At 39.3% G+C, this 23,173-nt stretch overlaps 1 long non-coding RNA gene across 1 annotated transcript; it reads right to left on the bottom strand.

Moving 5' to 3' along the window:
• Positions 1-4,025: 4,025 nt before the first annotated feature.
• On the bottom strand, positions 4,026-16,475 carry LOC124259310. The gene is made up of 3 exons (XR_006893820.1): positions 16,168-16,475; positions 5,617-5,714; positions 4,026-4,206 (listed from the first exon to the last, which is right to left on the bottom strand). It is a non-coding gene; the product is annotated as an uncharacterized LOC124259310 (long non-coding RNA).
• Positions 16,476-23,173: the final 6,698 nt, after the last annotated feature.

Genomic DNA, 23,173 nt, shown 5'->3' with positions numbered 1-23,173 from the left:
GTGCCGTTGGCATGTTGCAAGCGGGAAGATCAGTTATTGACGTCGCAAGAGCAATGGGATGCAGCCGTCGTACTGTGTATGACTTGCGAGGTCGTCTACAACAAACTGGCATCACTTCTGATCGCCCAAGGTCGGGTCGTCCACGTGTGACGTCACGAACAGAAGACCGTCAAATCGTCCTACGTCACCTACGTGACAGATTTCTGCCGGCTACACGAACCAGGGCTGAGATGTTTAGAGGTCGACTGTCCTCACAGACCATTCGAAATCGGTTGCGGGCTGCCAATCTCCATTCTCGACGTCCTTATCGTGGGCCAATATTGACGCCGTTTCATCAACGTCAACGTCTGCTGTGGGCCCAACGTCACCTCCGATGGACCCAGAGAGAGACTGGAATCGAGTCGTCTTTAGCGATGAATCCAGGTTTACCCTCAGATTCGCGGACGGCAGGCATAGAGTCTGGAGACGACGTCGTGAACGGTATGCCCAATGTTGTGTACAGGAACTCGACAGATTCGGGGGCGGAAGTTGCATGGCGTGGGGTGCTTTCTGTGGGAACAACCGTTCCCGACTTCTGGTCATCCGTGGAAACCTCACAGCTGCTGCTTACGGCGACCAGGTGCTCACCCCTGAACTCGTTCCTTTCATGGCGGCTCATGGCCCAGGTCTACAGTTCCAGCATGATAATGCTCGGCCGCATACCGCGATGTTGACACGAAATTTCCTTCAAAACGCTGGAATCAACGTCATGGACTGGCCATCGAGGTCCCCTGACCTTAATCCAATAGAGCACGTTTGGGATGCACTTGGGAGAAGGCTTCGTGGTCTTAGGAACCAACCTCAGAATTTGCAGGAACTTGGCGCTGCCTTGCAAGAGCAATGGCGCAGAATTCCCAACCACGTATTCACAAGCATCAGGCAGTCGATGAGGAGACGGTGTTTGGCAGTGGTGAATGCGCGGGGCGGCCATACACGATATTGAACTGAAAAATTTCGCATTTTTATCCTTGTGACTTGACATTCTGTATACCCATGTTTTGGAACGGCGGTGTAGCCTAATGGAACTGATTATGGCACTGTCAGTGTATCGAGTACATCACACAGATCTCAGCAATGAAATAATAACTATTTAACTATCTTACTATCTCTTGTTCTTTTATAGTGCCCTGAAGAAAGAATGTGAAGTTTCTTTTTTGACTCATAGAGGTGAAATACCTCTGACGGCAACATGAAACAAACTTAAACTAACTTTATACAGACTTGTTGAGATAAGTCATGTTGAAGATTACATTTCATTATAAACGGTATTTATACAATGATATATGCAATCCCCAGGGTTCAGTATTGAAGCCGCTCGTTTATTGATTATATAAATGATATAGTTGAAGGTATAAATAGCAATATACGCCTTTTTGCGGATGATACTTCGTTGTATTCGATCATTGATGATCCCGGGGTAAATGCCATTGCAATGAACAATGATCTACACCGAATTCCGAATGGGCAGAAAAATGGCAAGTATCTTTTAATCCCAATTAGACAGAGTCAATGCGCTTTACTCGTAAATTGCAACCAACTCCAATGCCGAATCTAACCATGAATGGTAATGTCTTTAATTCCGTACAAACTCATAAACATTTAAGTCTTATACTTCAGCATGATTGCTCATGGAATGAACACATTAACGACTGTGTTAAAAATGTTGCACCAAAGGTGAATAGTCTAAGTAGTCTCAAATATCGTTTAAACAGAAAAACTTTAGAAACCATACACAAACAGTTCATATTACCAGTTAATTTAATTATTGCAGTCATGTATGGGACAATTGTACTAAACAGAAAGCAGATACACTTGAAAAACTCAATCCTGATGCTCTAGGAACCGTGTGTGGTGCTGTTCGTGGTACCAGCCATCATAAAATATACAAAGAAACTAATTGTCACCCGTTGTGTCGTAGAAGATACGTTCACAAAATGACTATGTTTTACAAAATGGTAGCCTTAGTAACCTTGTTCCGCCTAGAGTATCAGATGACGTTGGTTATAATTTGCGCGGTGATTCAAATCTTCAGACTATAAACTGTAAATCTGCAAATTACGCGAGGTCCTTTCTTCCAGATACTGTTAAATTATGGAATTCATTCATGACTGCCAGCCGAACATAGAGAATCACCGTGCCTATCGAGATTCAAAAATGTAATTTTAAACGATTCTAATATATACAGTCATTTTGACTTAATATCGGTAGCAGATTTGTCAAATCATACATTCTCGTCTCCGACTTGAATGTAGTGACCTTAGTGCGCACAAATATGAAAGAAATTTATTTCAAACACCATCTTGCTCTTGTGGCCATAACTATGAAGACTCTGCTCATTATTTCTTTTCATGTACTCTTTACAACGATATACGTCAAATTATGTATTTGTATACTAAAGGGCTTGACCGAAAACCAATTTTGTTTGGAAACCAGTAGTTTCTCAATAGTTAACAAAGAACGTTTATTTACAGTGCACTCGTTTATAAATTTAACAGGCGGATTTGATCTAAAATACTGACATATACTGTTTAACAAAATTGGCGTTATTTCTCGTTTTAGCAACATTTACATATCATTCACATTGTACATTCATCATGACATGTTTGCTCTTCCTTTCATTCAATTTGTATCCCGGAGCGGTATTCATATAAGCCTATGCTTGTTTACCAATCCGGTTCCTTTCATTGGAAATAAATATGTTTAAATCATATATGCAAACATGCAAACATACCGTGTGGTTTGGATGATATATATATTGTGGTAAAGTCCGAGAGATACTCCGTGGATCTCCATCTGAAACACATTGCGCTGCTCTGTTAAACAATGAAATAGTGAGTATGATTTAAGGCCTCTTTTAGCAATATTGCAGATATGTCACTGCGGGTGACACCAGAAATGGGGTTCACACATTTTACTGATGTGGGAATCGAACCCGGTCTTCGGTGTGACAAGCGAACGCTTTAAGCACTTGGCAACCTCACCGCTCCCAACAGCCAAATCAGGTAAAAGATCACTGCCCTCATACAGCAACATGGCGACTCCACACAACGACTCCAGTCCTTGTTTTGTCGCCTTAAAGCCAAGCGACAGATTTTCAGCAACTTTTCGTAAGAGGCGACTAACGGGATCGGGTGGTCAGGCTCACTGACTTGGTTGACACATGTCATCGTATCCCACTTGTGTAGATCGATGCTCATGTTGTCGATCACTGAATTGTCTGGTCCAGATTCAATTATTCACAGGCCGCTGCCATATAGCTGGAATATTGCTGAGTGCGGCGTTAAACAACAAAGAAACAAACAATCCAAGCAGAGCGTCAGATAGAGTTATTATGAAAACCGTATTTTAACGTGTTTGAGTATAACGCTTGCGAATATTAAAATAAATGTATACTCTGGGGTCTGTAACAACGCTTATACATACGATCGCTCTCTATTTAAAGTCACACTGCCAAAAACGCGATTGGTGCCCGAAAACAAGAAAATAGGGCTAAAAACGTTATTTTGTTATTCCAAGGTTTATAATACGTTCCGACAACCAAACTGTAGACGATTGAGTTAAAGACCGAGTGAGAGAAATACTTACGCTGGAAACCATCCCGTGTCGGCCCCAAAGGTCAAATAGATGTGAGGTAAAGAAGTTTCAGTCCAGTCTCGGCACCCAATCCCTTTGGTCTTTGGCTTCCCACAATAGAATGGGATGCCGAAATAGTCGGCAGTCAGATTACAAAAGGGGCGTATTTTCATGTATTTCACTTCCATGTGACCGCTTGTAATCTCAGTTGAAGTATTTGATCTGAATGTGCATTCAATTTGTTTCCCAAAATATCCATTCTGGAATGATATATCCATATGGTCCATTCTTTCTCTTGATGAAATCATGGCAGCCCGAATTATGGCTCTTCCTGTCCACATGGTGCGCAGAACTCCAGTATACGTTCCATTTCCATTGTCGATAACACTTCCGGCGGAAGCAGCGCCATGTTGCGGATCTTTCATCCACACGACCAACATATCACCACCACATGTTTTTGGTCTCTTCCAGTGATCGAATAGAACAATGTTCACCTTGACCGTTTCGTTAAGCTGATACGTCCTGTTTACACCAACCAACGATATACGTGACATGGATCCTGAAGCGTGGAGGCTTGTTACTTCATTCAATACACTGAAACCAACAATACAACAGGTTGTCTTAGTATAATTATTACTCACAAACAATCTCATCAACAAAACATATCACACAAGGTTGAGTGATGATCACTTTTCTGAGATGGAACTGCCAAGAACACATACACCACAGCTCTCCCAAGAAAAAGAGTCAGCGATTTGATGGGACATAATTTATTTTTAGCCAATGAGCTCCCTTGCTCTTTTAAGTGCGGGGCAGGTTAAGGCCAAGGTCGTCAATGGCGAACGGGAACGATACAATTCTGTTTGCGATGAATAAATGTACCATAACTCATTATGACACTGAGATGTAAGTGTCCCCGAAAGAATGGCGACTAGCGCGCTGCTAGGTACCATCAGTTCAACATGTTTTAGTGAATGTCGTTTGTGTATACTGTGAAATAAACAAGAAAATGGGTGAGTTACCACTACAAATTCTGAGCAGGGATTCTGGCTCGGAATCGAGAAACCACGATTTTTCGAGCTTCCGAAGACCCTAACACCCAAGGTACTGCTTCGATTTTTGTGCTGTATGTCTCATTTTGTAGGTAAATCTATTGGCTTGAAGTGCGTGCATACTTTAAATGGGATAAATACAGTGAGTATTGTTGAATTCACCCTGAAACGAACCTGGTGTGTTGACCTCGTTACATCCCTTTCCTTTCATATAGTACTAAGACCCCGTCAGTGACAGTACATACTTTGACGGCAGTTTGTAGCGTTACAAGCCCCTGTGAGTTTGTGTTGTGACAGAGCGGAACAGACAGTTTGTGTTGTGACAGAGTGGAACAGACAGTTTGTGTTGTGACAGAGTGGAACAGACAGTTTGTGTTGTGACAGAGCGGAACAGACAGTTTGTATTGTGACAGAGTGGAACAGACAGTTTGTGACAGAGCGGAACAGAGAGTTTGTGTTGTGACAGAGCGGAACAGACAGTTTGTATTGTGACAGAGTGGAACAGACAGTTTGTGTTGTGACAGAGTGAAACAGACAGTTTGTGTTGTGACAGAGCGGAACAGACAGTTTGTGTTGTGACACAGTGGAACAGACAGTTTGTGACAGAGCGGAAGGGGACACTTTGTGTTTTGACAGAGTGGAACAGACAGTTTGTGTTGTGACAGAGCGGAACAGACAGTTTGTGTTGTGACAGAGCGGAACAGACAGTTTGTATTGTGACAGAGTGGAACAGACAGTTTGTGTTGTGACAGAGTGGAACAGACAGTTTTTGTTGTGACAGAGTGAAAAAGGCAGTTTGTGTTGTGACAGAGTGAAACGGTCAGTTTGTGTTGTGACAGAGTGAAACGGGCAGTTTGTAGTCTGACAGAGTGAAACGGGCATTTTGAGTTGTGACAGTTTGAAATAGAGAGCAACAGTCAATTTTGTAAAATAAAACATACACTCCCTTTACCTGTGCGGCCACAAACTGTATGCAAGTGTTATCACGACAACTCCCACAAACAGCAGAAACGTTCTTTGTCGGGTTCCCATGACAATCTTTGGAATAAGCTGAAAGAGAGGATGCATGTGAAAAACCCGGCAAAATGTTTTCAGGATATAAGTAACCAGAACGAATCACGATGCATTCGATGTTACACGGCTACCGTCTAAACGTTAGAGTGATCTTTAGCAATCTGGACCCGTGAAGATTCAGGGTAGAAAAGATCTTCAGCAACCCATTCTTGTCATGAAAGGCCACTATGCTTGTCGTTAAAGGCGACTAACGGGATCAGATGGTCAGGCTCGCTGACTTGGTTGACACATGTAATCGGTTCCCAATTGCGCAGATCGATGCTCATGCTGTTGATCACTAGATTGTCTGGTCCAGACTCGATTATTTACAGACGGCCGCCATATAGCTGGAATATTGCTGAGTGCGGCGTAAAAATAAACTCACTCACTCACTTCAGCAATCTGAAGAAAAGCGACACAACCCTTTCAATAATGGCTAGACATCTCTTTTTAAAGAAGAATCTATTGTATGATTTCCACTTTGACTATCAACAGATCGGGACGATACTTGGTATACAGTTAATTACAGTATAATTAATGTGAAACCAACGAATACGCCAGTGCGCATGTCCTGGTGATGGTTCTAGCCTAATTATGCAATCGCATTCGTCACCACTCGCCCCTTTCCGTAACCTCCAAGACATTCGTGACCCACTCGTGTTATTCCGGGACAAGCCGAATAGCGACTCCTGCCCCTCTGGAAGGATTGTATTTTGGCGTAGGAACATCAGAACTACTTCAAACAGGAACGATAACTCTATTCCTGTTTGATTCCAATGGTAATTAATATCACCGAAGTACTCATACATTGTATTGCTGTTTTTGTTTTGGCTTAATTATTTTAAAGAATTAAACCTCCTTGGTACAACTAAAAAGAAGGAGAAAAACATATCTGTTAAAGACATGTTCTGACGTAATTATTACCAGATGTTCACCTTATATTTCCAATTATATTTCTGAAAAGAAAGGGTTTAATAATCACAAATGGGATTTATTTTACTGAATATGCAAATAAATTAATAACAAGCATTGTCACTAAGGTGACATAATCCCCCCGACGCAAATTATCAAATCAAACTTATAAAGTAATGAAAGTTTAAGATGAAGTTAAATGTCAACAAAAACATGACCAGTCAACCTCTCTTGATATCTTGCTGTTTAGTTGTTCAAACACACACATATTTTCAACACTGACTTTGACCTTGACATGAATGTAATAGTGTGTGAAATATGCAAAACTAGTACTAAAGAAATTGCTTATTGAAAAACATTCAAGGGAGGTCTTGAAAGTCTATGAAGAAAATCCACTGAACCGTTCTTAAAATATCTTGCTGACAATTCAGGTTAACATGCTGAAATCTTCAAAGTGTCCCCGTGACCCTAAAAATTATGTGAAGGTCGCCAAAATTGACTGGGCCCTGCGCCTTCCCTAGATAAGGCTAGGTGTTAAATATGAACAAAATCCAGTGAAGGGTTCTTAAGATAGTTTAACATGCAGGTTTACATGCTGAAATATTCAAAGTGTCGCCATGACCTTGAAATTTATGTGAAGGTCACCAAACTCATCTGGGCCCTGCGCCTTCCTTAGATAAAGCTTGGGGTTAAATATGAAGAAAATCCAAGGAAAAGTTCTTGAGATAGCTTAACGTGCAGGTAAAACGTAGAGTCCCCTTGTGACCTTGAAATGAAGGTCAAGGTCACCAAACCTGACTGGCACCTTCCTTTTACTGTGATGAACCTAGGTACCAAATATGAAAAGAATCCAGTCAACGGTTCTTAAGATATTCCAATTCGTACGTACGGATGTACGTACGAACGGACGGACGGACGGAGCCTTATACTATATCCCCCGCTTCGCGCTAAACGATTAGATACATACAGATATATTATTATTGTTTTGAAACGCGTAGCGATTTATAATTACATTTCCTAAAACTGTTGAAAGCGCACGTACAATCACCATAACAAGCCCGCAAGATCATCAGAAATACGGTGTCTGCACACGAAGCAGACCTTTAGGTTTGAAACTATGCACATGGAGCTGACCCTGTTTTTCTTTTGATGTTCACCGATCTGATCTTGTGACTGATTGGTGTTTGTTTAGTGGCTGGAAGATGAGATTTCTTGTTTGACTAATTAATTTAGTGAATACTGATCAATCATACATAACTACATTGAACTGTGTTCAAAATGTGGGGATCATCCCAACATGTCTGAGGCCATCACATTCTTAAAGTCAATACAAATGTCCACTGAATCAAGATTGAAACAATATGCAGCCGGAGGCAAACAACCCTCAAAGAGAAGAAAATATGTCCGACTGGACGAGACCCTGTTAGCTCTGATACGGTGTCTACAGCCACAGGCCCCCACTGCGGGTCAGAAAACCGATGCCTCCTACATACATCGGAGATATGGACAAAAGCTTTTGATACTTGTGAGACCTTTAAAATACGATATAGTCATTGACGTGTGCGTAATTGTCCGGTTTTCGATCATGTCACCGTATTTCTGTGATGAACCTTTATGTATTATATAGTAGAGGGTGTTGATACTAAACCGGGGCCTAGTTTATCGATTTTCTGACCCGCAGTGGGTGTCTGTGTCTACAGCGTCTACAGCAGGACGAAATCACCATCATGGACTATGCGGATTCTGCTTACTTCAGCCTTAAGTTGTGCTAGCTTCTATTTTTTTGAATTGTACAGAGTTGTAAATATGTAAATAAATGTATAAATACATATATCTGATTTCATTTTGTATGTACCAGTCTATAAGTCAGGTAGACAGATAGACCTAACGAGCTGATCACTCGGGCATATAATCCTGATTATCCGGATTAGATGAGAAGAAACAACATAATTAAAACTTGCTTAAGACTACTGGTCAAATGCACATGAAGCAGACCTGATTTTTCCTCGCAAAGGTGAAAGGTCTACTTCATGTGAATAAACCAGAAAAATACTCAGTTGGACCAGTGAGAGCCGTTATGTCAACAAACGCACGGGTGTGTATTTGAATCTTTCACCATCAATCGCATGTTTCTTATAAAAACAACAACAATTCTGTTAGCTACTTTTTTAGTACTTTCAATATGGCAATATATGAAAACAGAAATACAATGTATGAGTACTTCGGTGATATTAAGTACCATCGGAATAAAAAAGGAGTAGAGTTATCGTTCCTGTTTGAAGTATACGTAGTTCTGATGTTCCTACGCCTATATGAAATCCTTCCAGATCGGCACAAGTCGCTATTCGGCTTGTCCCGGAATAACACGAGTGGGTCACGAATGAGGGGCACGAGTCGACTTGTCCCAGAAGAACACGAGTGGGTCACGAATGATGGGCACGAGTCGACTTGTCCCGGAATAACATGAGTGGGTCACGAATGTATACAATCGTTGCAAAGGGGAACCTATACTCGCATATTGGTGGGATCCGCCTTAATGATTGGAGGTGCAAACAACTCCAACCTTATAATCAGGCTGAATTTTCTCTCAGGTGAAATTTCTCTCTATAGGCCTATATACACTTGGAATATTCAAAATGAAACTTAGTCTGTTTGTATTTTGGCAATTCCAAATGACCAATGAACATAGCTGTAGCATGTGGGTAATCCGAAATAATTGTCCTGCTTTGCGCGGAAATTGAGTTTTCTTTAAATCTCTAAGTTAAACACATTCTGTGTTTTTATTGATCAAAAACGTTGATACGTAATGGAGCACACTTGTTCTAGTTCAGTACATACTTTCGAATTGCAGAATCAGAAAATCCATTCCATTTTAGTAGCACCAAAGATCATATAATAGAAACCATATATAAACCAAAATACAAAAATCAAACTAACCCAGTCAGGTAAAGGCAGTTTTAACATTACAGTTGCCAATATGCCCGATGCTCGCTAAACGTATCATCACATGGCTAATCTCAAGATTTACTTGCAAGTATTCGTTGGCACAAAACGAGGGTGTGGTCGAAGCAAGCCCTCTGGTTGATTTACGTTTGTTAAGGAGACATTTACAAGTCATTCTTTCTTTTGAGAAGCCACTGCTGGAAAAAGAATTCTTATATTTTAAGTCAAGCAGTCGATGAAAGTAAAAATTCCCGCGTATTAATAAAGAATGTGCAGATTTGCAAGCGTTGGCCAATCAGAGGACTTGCTTCGACCACACCCCTGTTATGTGCGGACATATCGTCATCCATTTGTGTCAAGATCGTTTAGTTGAGAGTCAAAATCGGTTTTCAATCGACTTGCAGAAATAACAATAAAGAATTGGTAGGTGTCATGAGTGTTGCTCGATAGGCCAATCATCCATGATTATGTTTACATTAAGTTTTAATCGATTGCATGCGATGGTAGCGTAGCGATCGGCAACGCAGTCGGGTAGGGTGCACCCTAGAAGTGTCCGGCCATGTCATTATGTATTGTACTGTGAAGCATTTCGAGTCGGGGTGTCATCACAAAAACAATATTCTTAAAATCATTAATCCTCGGAAAGACACGAGGGCCTGTGACTGGCTGGTGTTTCACTTAATGACGCTATTAGTCTCTGATTCTAATTTTATATTAATTCGCATAATTTTATATTGTAAAGTTGATAGTCCCAACGAAACACGATTTCACATTATCCAAGAGCGTCAATGTTTTTATAATGCCAGTTTGGGGCTAGCGGTGATTATACTTTGTGCCGTACGGAGACATTTGTTGCTTTTTTCAAAGGGAAGCCACTAAATACTAAAGTCACTTTCCTCCGAGCCCATGAAATATTCGTGTTAAATGGGCTGTACTACATTACCCTATCAATTAAAAAATTTCAGCAAAGTGTCAAGTTAAACTTAGCAGGAAAATGCAACCAATAACATTAAAACACAACATCACACGTTCTTATATGTACAATGTATTTATTGTAGAATAGAACCATAGATCTATATGTACAATGTATTTATTGTAGAATAGGACCATAGATCAATATGTACAATCATTGTAATATCTTAAGATCAGAAAAATCTCGTTTGTATTTTGTATTTTCCAAAATACCAAGCCTTTTGTAGCCTTTGAAAGCGTGTTCACTGTTGAAGAATGACACACATAGAGGTTATAAAACGGTAATTATCGCATTTTAAGGAAGTGTCATTTTATATATACATGTATTAAACTAATTTCAAGACAAGAAATTTCATGTTAATTTCCTGCTATTTAATGTACATTGCTGCAATTGTTTATCGTACTTTTTCTGTTGTTATTGCAGTCAATCACTCGCACTCTCACTCCCACGCGCACCACAAGATATTGTAAAAAAAATTCAAGAAACAGAGTGAGTGAGTGAGTTCGGTTTTACGCCGCTTTTAGCAATATTCCAGCAATATCACGGCGGGGGACACCAGAAATGGGCTTCACACATTGTACCCATGTGGGGAATCGAACCCGGGTCTTCGGCGTGGCGAGCGAACGCTTTAACCATCAGGCTACCCCACCGCCCCTCAAGAAATACAATACAAAGTGTGAAGGAAGATTGTCGTCCTCTTATTATTGAAAGGATTAATATACGACCCTAGAAAGCCATAATCATGTATTACTAAATTCAACCATTTAGATATCCTTTCATTAAAAACACAGTAAATATGAATTTCAACTGTTGCAAATAAACTCTAAACTGAATTTGAAATTGAGACTTAAGACTAAAGAATATACTAATTCATTAAAATATTAAAACATGATAACTCATAAACTTAGTGCAACACAAACTGCACAGTTATGTTGTCCATTTAGGATTTAGATTGTGAATGAAAAACATGAAATCATACAAATCTGTACACAATCTAAAATAAATTCGTAAACTGATATTTTAAATATCCATGAAGTGAATTGTACATTGGATTTTAATTTCCATAACTTCTTCTCATGTAATTTATTACATATTAAATTTGATCATTTGCGACCCTATGATGGATGCATCTCAGTCAGGTTCAATTGTTGGTCAAGATCTGATCCAAATTGCAAAATTTATTTCTCTTGAAATATAATATGTTTAAAACAAATGACCGAGAGGTAATTTGGAGCAGGTATCATCAGATGTGCATACAGGAAGATTGTATTTCAAGCATGCACACCTATATAGAAGAAGTCAGCAGCCATCACATCAGACTTATTCACATCTTCACCATGTGTTTGCTAGACCGATTCATTCAAACGCTCTTTCACTTTCTTTCGGAATCGATGAAGACAGCTGATGGTAAGCAAGTAAACCATATCAGTGGAAATGACCAAGCTGCGCTATTTTACATTTCTGGATATATTGTCCATGCTCTGCTAAAAAGAAGACAATAAGTGGCCAAAAAATCTAGGCTCTAATCGATAGCCTCCATACAAGGAGAACTACATTCGGACATTTTCCAGATGGACATTTGTGGCTTCTTCCGGGCATAGGGTATCTGTGGGTTCATCTCTAGAACTGAAAAAAAGGAGATACACAATATTAATATTAAAGAAAAAATAATATGAAGTGTTCTAAATACTTGTTAAACTTATGAATAGTTGGTTGCCAATGCTCTTTCAAACAAGGTCTATCTACTTACTCAAGATGGGAATATTGTACTTAATAGTAGGCTCTTTGAGTAGCCCTTCTGAAGAGTGCCGATGAAAACTTTCTTTTTCCTGGGCATCTACAAAACAAATGATAATTTTATGATATAAATATAATGTTGAAAAATGAGTTCATTTATCATTTTTATTTTTGCATAAGACAGGCTGTTGGTACTATCTAAGCCCAGGTAAACTCATAATCAAACTTCATTAGGAAGAATAATGATAACAGAAAAATATATTAATTGTAAGGACCTTTTCTACAAACATAATCATCACAATGAACAATAACGGAAAAAGTACATTTATTTTCAACCGATAAGGTTAATGAGATTTTTGTAGAATGATTTAAATATATATTCGGGTCATATTAACAAACAAAATGAATGTTATGTTGTATGCTACAAGGTAATTGAAATTTTCAGTATACGGCGCAAATAAGGGTTTACGTCAAAAATCTTAAAAAATAAAATACTGATCGTAGCCATATAAATTTGGTACCAAGCAAAAGAGGAAATCGCCGTGTATGTTGACATATTTATTTTAAAAATGCTAGTAGTAAACTATTCTTGTGAAAGCGTGCGAAAATCAAGTGTTGTGGAGTAAAATTTCGGAAAACATCATATTTCGTCGCATTGCAGCAGTCAAAATAAGGAATTATGCGACCGCCACAGACTTATAAATGCCACTAAACCAATCTTTATCTTATCTGCCTTTATTACACCCCGGTAACTAAGGATTTGTATTGAGAATTAGCAGCCGTTATTGAAAATCAAATAGGGACTTTCGCCGATTTTACACCTCCGCCATTGTTCTCACAGAACGAGCACACATGACAGTATTCATCAAATACAAAGACAAATATATGCTTTAGCACCCCTAATAAACCTCAGATGCACTGTTGCAAAAATAAGTATATACATGAGAATAAATGAAAAAAAATTACATCTTACCTTTACGCGAAATCGATGACTGAAGTGAACACACGTTTTCGCCAGCTTCAAGATAGGCTGCGCAGTACAAGCCGTAGCGCTGATGGTTTTGCGCATTGGCTCGAGGGCCGTCCCTCTATTATTGGTCTCTGGTAGCACCCATTAGGTTTTCCTAGATACTGTACTTACAAGAGTTACATGGCGCTCACATGTGTTACTATTTTAGGGAGGGAATCCCCGAATCGTCACAGGTCACGTGATTCAAAATGACGCCGCTGACATGCAAGGGGGACTTTTCTCTTGTTTGTAATCAAACGCGCATAAGAAGAGACTGGACTCACGAAAGCTTTTCGGCGCTATCTTCATAATTGTTTTACAGTGTTACATATATATTCTTCCACAACTGCGACAGTAAGGTCTATGACAGTACATATTTAGATATCAAACTGGCTGCATCGTTTGCTCTCCATCAGCTTCGATGACAGCACGTAGAGCCGTACAACCTATGTAAACAAAGGATCGCTACGCAAATCGAAATAGTGTTTCATGTTTTTGGATATTTTCTCAGTGAAACTAAACCATTCTATTAAAGATGTTTAGATAGATGTGTAGACTCGTCAAAAATAAAAGAGTAAAAGAAATCTGTACATTATATTGAATGGACATTGCAAGATGTGACGAATCGTCACATTTTTCTGGCCTGTGGCAGAGGTACAGGGTATTCAGCTTGACCTGAGCTACTCTTCATATGCATGACCCGGGAGGTCAAATGGCACAAACGGCAGGTCGAGTTAACTTCATTAAAAAGGGGAGAAGACAATTTTAATAATGTCTAAAAGCATTAATCGGAAACATTAAACCATCTGTAGCTTTTTTTAAAAGAAGTTAGGACATCGCTGACGATTTCTCGACACTGAGATGTCAAGCGCCGACCTTGTCTCGGCTCTTTGGCCCTGTTGACAATCAACTGACAAAGGTGCACCCCTTCACAATAATAGACCCAACCAGTTGTAACACGGTCACGCAATACATTAGTATTCACTTGATCAGGTCAAACTGAACACGCTGCACTATGCTGGCTTGCCGCATGGGACTCTGGGTAAGAGAGTGGGATCGACTGAGATGCTTGATAGCTTGCAAATAAACTCTGTCAAAAAAAGAAACGCAACCCCTGTATTTTAGAGATTTTGATCTGAAGTTTTAAGACGACACAGCATTTTTATTATTTAAGACAGAAGTCTGAAATTTGGCAGAATAATAACCAAGATGGGCATGTTTAAAATTGTCATTTCAAAAGTCATCTCACAGACACCAGTTTGTCACCAGGGGGGCGTCTTTCTCAGTATCTCGTATGAGCACCACGAGCTGCAATCACTGCACGGCATCTCCTTGGACAAGAACGGATAAGACGCCGGATTCTTTCCTGGGGGAATGGCTCTCCACTCCTCCTGCAGTGCAACGCCGAGCTGTTGCAGCGTCTGTGGCGGCGGCTGACGTTGACGTACGCGTCGACCCAGAGTATCCCACAGGTGTTCAATAGGGTTGAGGTCTGGTGATTTAGAGGGCTATGGCAAGACATTGACGTTGGAATTCTGCAGAAAGTTCATTGTTGCACGTGCAGTATGAGGCCGGGCGTTGTCTGGTTGAAAAATCTGTGTCTGTTGGTCAATAATCGGGAGAAGGTGAGGCTGTAATACGTGGTTGATGTAACGTTGGGCTGTCAGGTTCCCTTCAACGATCACCAAGTCTGATTTCTGGTTGTATGAGATGGATCCCCAAACCATAACGCTTTCTCCGCCAAATCTGTCCCCTGTCGGACGCAGATGGGCGCAAAACGTTCATGACGTCTCCTATACACACGTTTTCTTCCGTCGTGATGTTGCAAAAGAAAACGGGATTCATCAGAAAACCAGATGCGCCTCCAGTTTTGTAAAGTCCATATCCTTACGTTGTTGCACCACCTGAGTCGTCGGCGGAGATGTAGGGGCGTAGTACAGGTCCAACAACTGGTCTACAGGCACGTAAACCCGCTTCTTTCAGACGGTTCCTAATCGTTTGAGCTGACACTCTCCTCAAACCTGGTATTTGTGTGGCAGTCACGGTTGGTAGGGCATGCCGATTACGCAGGTGATGGACCCGGATGTACCGATCTTGAAGGGGGGTCGTGATTCTTGGCCTTCAACTTCTCGGGCGATCGTTGGTCAAATTGAAGTTGTTGTAGCGGCTCCAAAGTCGGGATATCGTTGTTTTGTGAACATTTAGGTGCCGTGCAACAGTTCCAAAACTTTCTCCGGCTTGAACACGACCAATGGCGATATTTCGGTCGGCAGCACTCAATCGTGGCATTTTTCACACAGCTTTTCATGCGACAAATGAATGAATATAATACGAAAGCACATGGGCTTTTTATACACCCCTACATTAACTGCCATTTTCATGATTTGCATGTGTTTTTTTTGTGCGAAGTCACCATGAGGGTCATTTCATGCGTTGTGACGGAATAAGCAATAAAATACACTTATGCGTACAAATGCAGTTGTTTGGATGGTAATCTTCATTAATTACGTGTATAATTTCAATACATTCGAATAACATTTAGTTTGGAAGCAATAACTTCATTCAAACGAATTTTTCATATCTGAGGACAGGGGTTGCGTTTCTTTTTTTGACAGAGTTTATTTACCTGTGGATATTTTGATAACGAAAACTTAAATGACTAAAATGTACAAATATTTAGCGTGTTTTCTGCCCTTCGCCACCCCGCTACCCATACCAATGTCAGACCCGCCATCCACAGTTAACATGTGGGTCAAGTTACTCATAGACTCATAGTGGTTGGCGGAGCAATACACAACGGCAGCCTATGTAATAAATGGCCATGTTTTCATTATCCTATGAATATTGTTTGTACATAAAGAATGAACACACAGTACCTGTTTCCAGAGTAACATCCTACCGATCTTGTCACCGGTTTCTGTAGCGAAGTTACTTGAGCCACCCTTGAGGTTGGCCACTGAGCCGGAACTTGATACAAAGGACAAGTTTAGTCGCGTCTTTCCTGTAGAGCGTGACCGGACAATAACCTTCCTTCTTGACCACAGTTGCTGCGTTTATAAACACCCGTTTATTATGCTGTCTCAGTGCTTTCACCCGGCTGAGACTTGATCTCATGGACTGCAAGCTTAAGTAATCAATAACTATCATAACAACGGTAATCTCTGATGACATTCATGAGTGTGACAAAGAAGGGTTCGCGACGTTTTTCAGTCCAGGTATATCTGTATATAAACTGTTTCACTAGGGCTAACAGCGTCTGTAATATCGTGAATCACTGTGCTTGTCAATGCTTTGATCTTGAGCAAAGTTGGGAGTGGTGGTGTTAGCCCGGTGGTTAAAGCATTTGTTCTTCACGACGAACACCCGGGTACATGAGTACAGGTCCGTCCCTGGTGTCCCCCGCGGTGATATTGCTGAAAGCGGTGTAAAATCCAACTCTCTCATTCAATAATAGTAACACCGCCTGATGCATTTCTCTCCCGTTCCTGCTTGTGGTATTATCAATACATGCACTGGAATCTGTCACAAATTGAGTTTAAGTAAAATGGAACCAGTCTCCTTATGGCCCTTTCAACCAACTTGATTAAATAAATCCGGTGCTTACCACTGTACATGTACCATCGTCTGTGCTATAAAACCACACTTTCAGTTCAGTTCATTTATTCACTAAAACCACCCACAGTGGTACATAGTACAGTTATACATGGGTAATGTTATATTGATACGAGACAATATCATTGAAGTTTTGAAAAATTTACATATACATGTAATATATTTGCTTAGCTTATCAAGAATTGTGTAATGTCTTTCTATAAAAAGACTATGCAATTCAAACTAATTAGGTCTTGTACAACAATACTTTGGTAATAACTTGTTTCTATCTGCTAATAAAGAATAACTCTAAAAAATATAGTGGTACTCATCACCCACTTCACCAGTTATACATCAAACACTTTCGGTCATTAAAGGGGACATGATGCCAGCGTCCTACTTTGACAGGAAGCCTAGTATTACCAGTTCTAAACTTCCAAAGAGGCTGTGAAACTCTAACTGATAATAAAATGTAGTCTTCAGCACCAAAAAAACGGTTTTATACAATCATAGGTTTTATTTTTGGACCATAAAAAGTTTTCATGTTGCCATTGTGTTATAAACTGATCTGTTAGAATTTGTTCATCTTTACAGAGGAGCCAATTCCTATTAATACAATTCTGATTATACCAGATATATGATAAACCACAATTATCTAAAACAGATTTAACATAATGTAGCCAAGCTGGCAGGTATGCAGTACAATTGTCAACTGCTAATAATTTAGTGTACACTTTACGTGTAAGTTTATCTTGGTTTCCATTATCTAAAATTTTACATCAGAAGGATAATAATCTTTTTTTTCATAATAATACTAGTACTTAAAGGCAGGCGTCCCGTTTCTCCGTATAACATATATGCCGGGGTACCTTTACGTAGATGAAAACCCTTCTTAATGAACGATCTATGAACTAATTCTAACTTTTCAAAATTACTAGGGCCCATATCTCACAACTATATAATAATATTGGTACAACCATATGATCGAATGCTTTAAAAAAGACAGTCTGGCGGTAAGTGTACATTTCTTGCTTTAGCTAACAACCAAAACATTGCTTTCAGGCCTTGTTCTCTTAAAGATTTTATGGCAACATTAAATTTCCGATTCTTAAGAAAATTTATTCCAAGGTATAAGTATCAGACATGTTCAAAGGTACGTCAACAAAATATAATTTTTGACAATTCACGCTTGCAGAATGCTTTAGTCTTTTCGATATTTAATTTTAACTTCCACTTTACACAATATTCTCTAAAGACATTAATACTACGCTGTAACTCATCCGGACTTTCAGCAAATAAGACCATGTCATCAGCATACATCAGTACAAAAATCTTTACATATCCAAATATATCATCAATTTCTACGCCATCACAGGAATTAGTAGCTGAATATGATTCAACGTCATTAGTAAACAGTGAAAAAAAGGAGAGGTGATACGTTTTCTCCCTGGCGTACGCCTTTTCAACTGTCAAAATAGGTAGTTATATCCACCTGTTGAAACACAAGATATTATCATACATATTATAAATAACCTTTACAACTTTCCCAGTAATCCCGTGTTTAATGAGTTAATGGCAAAGTCCCACACGCCAGACATTATCAAAAGCATTTTGAAAGTCTATAAAAAAACACACCATATAACTTTTTATTCTTAGATTTAAGTATATCAATTAATCCATTTAAAACAAAAATATTATCTGAAGTGGAACACCCCTTTCGGAAAATTGCCATACCACTGTAAGCCATTCACAGTTCACGTATGGATCAAATGTCATGTTCTCATTTCGCCTACATCCCAATTCGCCTACAGTCTTCAAACAACATTTCATGGTCTGTTGACTGTTGATTACGCAATGGTAAACTAGTGGCACCCCTATGATCTAAAAGTGGACTCTTCCAGTTGAAGTATTTGAAGGACATAAGTACATGTACATTTTTAAAGAATTTATTTCTGTTATTTGTCTGTTAATTGTTTACTCTGTTATTTGTCCATTTTCCGATCACCATTTTCCGAACTCGTTGATCCTATTGTTTGTAAACAAACATGTCGGAAAAAGATACCTTTTGATGAATGTTTTACCGTAGACAACCACACTTGCTTATACGCATCTTCTTGTTTACATTTAACTGTAATTTTTAGGTTAATCAAATTTTCAAAATTTTGGGAATTCCAGATATAAGTAAGTCCAATTTCGTCCAAAAAATATTTAATATTCATTATCCTTTTATGCTTACTTTTTCCAAAATGTGTGTCGTTAAAAAGTAATTAAGACGTGAGTAAAGATCATTTGGAAGATTTATCCAATTAGTATGGTACTGACCAGTGAGTCAGGTCCATTACAAGAGTAGGGGTGCATTTTCAATCCCAATTAGCTTACATCGTTTTTGTATGCGAAATGGGATGTAGGCGAATTGAGATGTAGGGGCATAAAGACTAAACCGATCAAATTACCTGTTGTCGTTAACTGGAGCGACACACGGTGGAACCCTAAAATATACAAACATGTACTGACTTCTTTTTAAAAAAAATTCTTTTTATTCATTTCAGACATGTACTGACTTTAGTCTGAAATTTATGAAAATGACACACTAGCCTGGTTTGTTTCACTATTCTCATATTTGCTACACTGGATTAAAGCAGAAATTAATGGCGCCCTTTATGCCAATCCTAACGAAATACTAACTGATAGAGCCTTAGTTTCAGTATCCTATTAGTATGATTGCTGCGAGTAACACAGTACCTGTTTCCAGGGTAACGATGACCGGTTTCAGGAGCGAAGTGACTTGCGGTTGACCTTGACACAAAGAGCACGTTCTGTGGCTCATACTCATAGCTTCAGTGAGTGGTCTGCCGGTGTGGACAAAAGGCTGATTGTAAGCACAAAGGCCTATTTAAATGATTATTTGCAGAATACCGCCGGGACAGCAGAACAAACACAAATGGGTTGTATTCGTGTATAAGGATTGATTCCTCAGCGACTTTACCCTCTCTTGATTTTGACAACCAGACAGTGAATAATCAGACTGCATTGTCACAGCGAAACTTACGTCGCTTTGTATACATACCCCCACCCCCACCCGATACTACAAACAGCTGCTGACGCCTGTCCAACGTCGCTCCGGGTCATGTCCCATTAGTCCTACTCCCTCTAGTCATACAGCAAATGAGGGAGTAATTAAAACAACAACAGGCATATACCCTTTGCGCAAAATGACTAGCCCGCTAATTAGAGAGCTTGACGTTAGTTTAATCTCTAACACTGAGAATGCCACAGTCTTTGGTAATGAAAACATATAAACGAATGTTATTAAAGTATATTACATTGAAGTGATATGAACATAATACACCAAAACTGTTGATAATCAAAACATTTAATCAATGTTAAACTCTACTGAGTTTGATTGAGTTTACTCAGTCTCGTCAAAAAAGCATAAACTAGTTCATAAAAGTTCCATGTTATAGACTCTAGCATATCACTCCCCGATTGTGGGACCAACTTGAAGCAGCCAGAAAATCTAAGTTCAGTTTCTGGATGTTGTTGGCTTCCTCTACCCAACTGACAATTAATGGCGAAACTGTGACTTTAAGTTATTTAAGTTTTTGAAGTTATTTAAATAAAGAATAATGTGTTAATGATACCGTTTAAGTGTACAGAGTATGTATGTATACTATGTTCAAGATCAGATTATGCATATATACCATGCTGAAGACAGATTATTTAAGTTCACTGATGTGAAGCTGTATTTTTGTTTCTTGGACCATTCCACTTTATTTTTACAAAGGTATTACAAAGGTAGTTGTTGGTGCAGTCAACCATACCATATGTTGTTTTAACCCGTATGACTAGTGGGACGTGCTCTGCACATGTCATAATCCGGAATTTTGATTTGTTTGCTTGAGGGATCGATTCCACTTCTATGTACTTGTTGATAAAAGAAAACAAATTCTGGCCAATGTGTATGATCAAAGCCAGGTCACCTGAGTATGATCAAAGCCAAGTCAAAATGTTTAATCGAAGTCTGATAACTGGGTATAATCAACGAATGGTCATTGTGTTTGATCCAAACCTTGTCATTGTGTTCGATGAAATCTTGGTCATTGTGTTTCATGAAAGACTTGTTATTGTGTTTCATGGAAGACTTGTTATTGTGTTTGATCAAAACCTTGCTATTGTGTTTGATCAAATCCTGGTCATTGTGTTTGATCAAAACCATGTCATTGTGTTTGATCAAAACCTTGTCATTGTGTTTGATCAAAGCCTTGTCATTGTGTTTGATGAAAGCCTTGTTATTGCGTTTGATCAAAACCTTGTCATTGTGTTTGATCAAAACCTGGTCAAAACCTTGTCAGTGTGTGATCAAAGCCTTGCGTTATTGTGTTTGATCAAAACCTTGTCATTGTGTTTGATCAAAGCCTGGTCATTGCGTTTGATGAAAGCCTTGTTATTGCGTTTGATCAAAACCTTGTCATTGTGTTTGATCAAAATCTTGTCATTGTGTTTGATCAAAACCTTGTCAGTGTGTTTGATCAAAGCCTTGCTATTGTTATCAAAACCTGGTCATTGTTTGATCAAAACCTTGAAAAAGCCTTGCCAGTGTTTGATCAAATCTTGTCATTGTTTGATGTAAGCTTTGTTATGGAGTTTGATCGAAACCTGGTTAATGTGTTTGATCATAAAACTGTCATTGTGTTTGATCAAAGCCTTTTTATTGTATTTGATCAACGCCTGGACATTGTGTTTGATCGACGCCTGGACACAGAGAAATTGTCTACAGGTGTTATCAATCAGCGTATTACGAGGTATGTTGAGGACATTAGTATTATGACGGAAGAAGATACTTTCCACTGTAAACGACAGTGTTGTTCTAAATATCATCATTGAATTATTGAATCTTCCGGTCACAAATTCTACCATGTCTGTAGCGATTTTTTGAAAGGCTAATGTTTGGAGATATGGACGATGGCTCAAATTAAGACCTTATGCTGCCTCATGAATAGTGTTTAATCTAAAAAGTATATTCAAAAATATATAAATTCATACATGTTTTAACTGAGACATGGTGTTCGTCAGGGTGAAAAACTGCCGCCTTTGCTGTTTGCTCTTCTCCATAACGATTGAGAAACATCCATGCAGCATAGTAACTGTGGTGTCTTAATTCTGACGTACTTAAACCTTGTTTCTTGCGATATGCAAGACACAGTACTTGTTGTAGAGTCCCATGAAGAGTTACAACATTGCTTGAATACGTTTGAAGCCCATGGTAATCCATAGGCGGATCCAGAGGGGTGTGTGCAGGGGTGCGCAACCTCTCTCTCTCTCTCTCCCCCCACCCCCCTTTGATCTGAACGTATCTTAAATGACGATTCATTGAAGTCCTATGCAGTGTACACCCCCACTTTCTCAAGAGTGTGCATCCCCTCTTTGTCAAAAAGCTATATCCGCCCCTGTAATCAGAGCAAGCTTCATATCAATATGCAGAAAACTGAAGTTTTTAACCTTGGTACATCCACAGAACTAGCTATTTATGATAGTTATAGTTAAATAGGCATAAAAGGCCATAGCAATCGAAAGAGTAACCAAGCCGATATTGTACGTGTGTATAAGAAAACTATAGTCCTCCAGGAGTGTTCTTCTAATATTTAGATAAGAGTATATGTTTGATCCGAGACGTCTAGGCTACCCTATTTTTCTGGGTAAATGGTACAACATTATGTCGAAATCCCAGGTTATACTTTACTGACGATGTTTAATCGAGTTGGCAAAATTTGTTAGAATGTGGTCAAAGGGGAGTCACTCTTGCCAAAACAAAAGCGCGTATCACTATTGTAAAGCGGAAGGTAATAATTGTTCTCTTCATTAAACATGGAGACACGATTGGGTTAGTCTGTGGGCGACAGTTGGTTACGTTTAGCCTGTTATGTGTCAATATCTGCAGATGAAGGTTCGAATCCAAAATTTGTATAGTTATTACTCGTACTTTCGGTACCAGATGTTCCAAATTGATGAAAGAGTTGAATACGAAGGAAGATTCATGTTTATATTAATCTTTCGTATTTATCTTACAGTACCATATGGGGTCGGCGGGGTAGCCTAGTGGTTAAAGCGTTCGCTGGACTTGCCGAAGACCAAGATCTGCAGATGAAGGTTCAGATACAACATTGGTTATTTGTATATTCAGTACTCGTACTTTCGGTTCCATACGCGTAGTCGCTGATATTACTATTGGTCTACGACCTGTATAACTCTAAGCCAACATGTCACAAAAGTGATCAAATGCTACACAAGAGT

The sequence above is a fragment of the Haliotis rubra genome, unplaced genomic scaffold (assembly GCF_003918875.1).
Source record: "Haliotis rubra isolate DU_JTF1 unplaced genomic scaffold, ASM391887v1 Scf717, whole genome shotgun sequence".
Taxonomy (NCBI): domain Eukaryota; kingdom Metazoa; phylum Mollusca; class Gastropoda; order Lepetellida; family Haliotidae; genus Haliotis; species Haliotis rubra.
This window is presented reverse-complemented; position numbering and strand designations above follow the sequence as displayed.